The sequence below is a fragment of the Elephantulus edwardii genome, unplaced genomic scaffold (genome assembly GCF_000299155.1).
Source record: "Elephantulus edwardii isolate Elephantulus edwardi_28Jun2011 unplaced genomic scaffold, EleEdw1.0 scaffold00035, whole genome shotgun sequence".
In the NCBI taxonomy this organism is placed as follows: domain Eukaryota; kingdom Metazoa; phylum Chordata; class Mammalia; order Macroscelidea; family Macroscelididae; genus Elephantulus; species Elephantulus edwardii.
In genome coordinates, this window is record NW_006399785.1 from 20277383 (window position 1) to 20280389 (window position 3007).

A 3007-nucleotide genomic window follows, 5' to 3' on the forward strand; every position below is an offset into this window, starting at 1 on the left:
CAGGAGGGGAAGACCCTCTATGAGGTGGATTGATTCAGTGACTGGGGTAATCGGGATGGGTGTGTCAGAGGCAATTCGATTGGCACAGGACAGAGCAGGGTTTAGGGCTGTTGTACATAGGGTCGCTATGAGTCGCAAATGACTTGACGGCACATAACAACAACAACAATATTATTATTATTTTTTTTTTTGCTATGAAATGAACAAAAAACCTGGAAAAGAATAGACTTTGATGTTAGCAGATTTTAATGTTTTGAAGATCAGGCATGCCTACTTACACATGATATAGAGATGCTGCAGATTTTCAACTCTGAAATGGCCTCACCACCCATTAACCAGAGGCACACATAGAGAAAGATGACAAGAAAAAGGCAAAATGCCAAGTAAAGAAGATGCAAATGTACACAGAATAAATCTGCTGTTGCATGGAGCTGAAATTCTGTCAAGGGAGGACTTGATTGTATTCACATAATGAAAATAATTTCAGGAAAATGTTTTCTATAAACACAAGATGTTGTTGCTGTTGGTTGTCACTGAGTCAAGGACAGCTCATAGCAACCCTATGAACAAAAGACCTGAAGTCCTTCTGGAACTATCGACATTTTTTAAAGTTCATAGAGTTTCCACAGGCATGTTGTTTAGGAAGCGGGTGCCACTCTTGCTCCCAAACATGTTTTAATCTGGGAGCTCCACCAAACACTGTCCACCATGAGTAACCATTATGGCATCTGACACCCCAACATCACAGCCACTCTAGATTATCTCAGTATCATGAATTGACTGATGGGCCAGTGCTACACCACTGAGAAGAATGTTCCTCTAAATTGCAATTGCACTAGGCCTGAGGGCCTAACTGACTTTTAAATACAAAGGCACTCCAGGAGGCGGTGTTGACTCAAAACAAGAGGCTTAAATTAAAAAACCAAGGAAACATTCCACAGGACCCTCAACCAAAACAAAAGAATCCACCTTTCAAAGTAGAACTGCTTCCTCCAGTCTCCCTTTCATCTGTTCTTGTTGTTAACTGTGGTTGAGTTGAGTATGACTCATAGCAGCTCTATGGAAAAAAAGACCTGGATCCTGTTCTAGAACTATCATTGTTTCTCTATGTTGATAGCCTTTCCAAAGGCGTAGGATTTAGTAAGTGGATGACATCCCTGCTTCCAAACCTGCATCAATCTGGGAGCTTCACCAAACACTAGCCATACTGGGGAACCGTTATGGTGTTTGACAACCCTACGGCACAACAGGTCCTTATAAATGCTTGTTGTTGTTATGAGCTGTAAGCGACTCATAGCGACCCTGTGTACAACAGCCCGAAACCCTGCTTTATCCTGTGCCAATCTCACTGCCTCGGACACACTCATCCCTATTACCCGTCACTGAATCAATCCACCTCATAGAGGCTTTTCCCCTTCTGCGCCATCCCTCCACCCTCCCAAGCATGATGTCCCTCTCCAACGACCAGACCCTCCTTACAGCATGTCCAAAGTATGTCAGATGAAGCCTCAGAATCCTTGCTTCCAAGGAGCAGCCTGGTTTAACCCTCTCCAGGATGAATTTGTTTGTTTTCTTGGCAGTCCATGGTACATTCAATACTCTTCTCCAGCTCACAGCTGAAGGCATCAATTCTCCTTCTATCCTCCTTAGTCATTGTCCAACTCTCTGATACATAACAAGTAGTTGCAAAGCCTATAGTCTGTATCAGATGCACCTTAGTCTCCAGAGTGACACCATTGCTCTTCAGTACCCTTGAGAAGTCCCTAACAGCAGACTTTCCCATCGCGATACGTTTTTGATTTACTGTCTACTGGTGCCAAGAGTATTGATCGTGAAGCCAACCAGACTAAAGTTAACAATCTCAATCTCTCCACCATCCATCCTGATGCTGCCAGTTATTCCAGTGGTGAGAATCTTTGTCTTCTTTACATTGAGCTTCAATCCATACTGAAGGCTGCAGTCCTTGACCCTCTGCAGCAAGCATGTCAGGTCCTCCTCAGTTTCAGCAAGCAGGGTTGTATCATCTGCATAATGCATATTGTTAATAGATCTTCCACCAATCCTGACACCACACTTCTCCTCATAGAGCCCGGCCTCTCGATCACGTTGGTGTGAGTTTTTTCCTGGTTCTCCATCCATCTATCCATCCATCTATCCATCCATCCATCCATCCATCTTCACTCTGACAAGTTGTACCTTTTATACCTACGCATGAGGTAAGCAACAAATCATAGCAAGTATTTTTCATAATTAAACCTCATTTCTTTCTTTTCTTTGTCTTCAGTTAATGAAAGATACTTTATTGAAGGCCCAGGGCCATGGGGCTTAGAAGAAAGCCACCTGAAAGAGCCAAGGGAGCTGTGAAGAGGGGGCTCTTATTAGACTTTCTTGGGGTAAAGGTTGTTGGTGTGCACATACTTCTTCTTGCCACAATTATCAACACAGGGATGCAGGGGAGTATAACACTTGCGGCAGATCATCTTGTTGCAGTTATACTTCTGGGTTCTGGATGACCTGATGCAAGGAAGGCTCATGATACCACCATGCAGATGCAGCACCAGATGCCAGATGGACTCTTTCTGGATGTTGTAGTCTGAGAGTATACGGCCATCCTCCAGCTGTCTGCCTGCAAACATCAGATGCTGCTGGTCGGGAGGGATGCCCTCCTTGTCTTGGCTTTTGGCTTTGACATTCTTGGTGGTGTCACTGGGTTCAGCCTCAAGAGTGATGGTCTTACCAGTCAAGGTCTTCACAAAGATCTACATCTCTGCCTCCACTCGTCCGCCTCATTGAAGCTAAACCTCATTTCTGTAGGGGGGAAAGTCAGATCTGTTATTTATAGAGTGATACAAGTTTCAGTCAATTTGATGACACCTACCAACAACAACAGCAACAGCAATTCCTATTATGAACATCAATTCATTCCTCTTTTCTTCAATGAGGAAAATTTATCTTAATCAGATAAAAATAAATTCAGGAGTTGCAATGTATTCTCTGTCAAGTTGAG

At 43.6% G+C, this 3007-nt stretch overlaps 1 pseudogene; it reads right to left on the bottom strand.

Moving 5' to 3' along the window:
• Positions 1-2378: 2378 nt before the first annotated feature.
• LOC102868330 lies at positions 2379-2789 on the bottom strand (annotated as a pseudogene).
• Between the last annotated feature and the right edge of the window lie 218 nt (positions 2790-3007).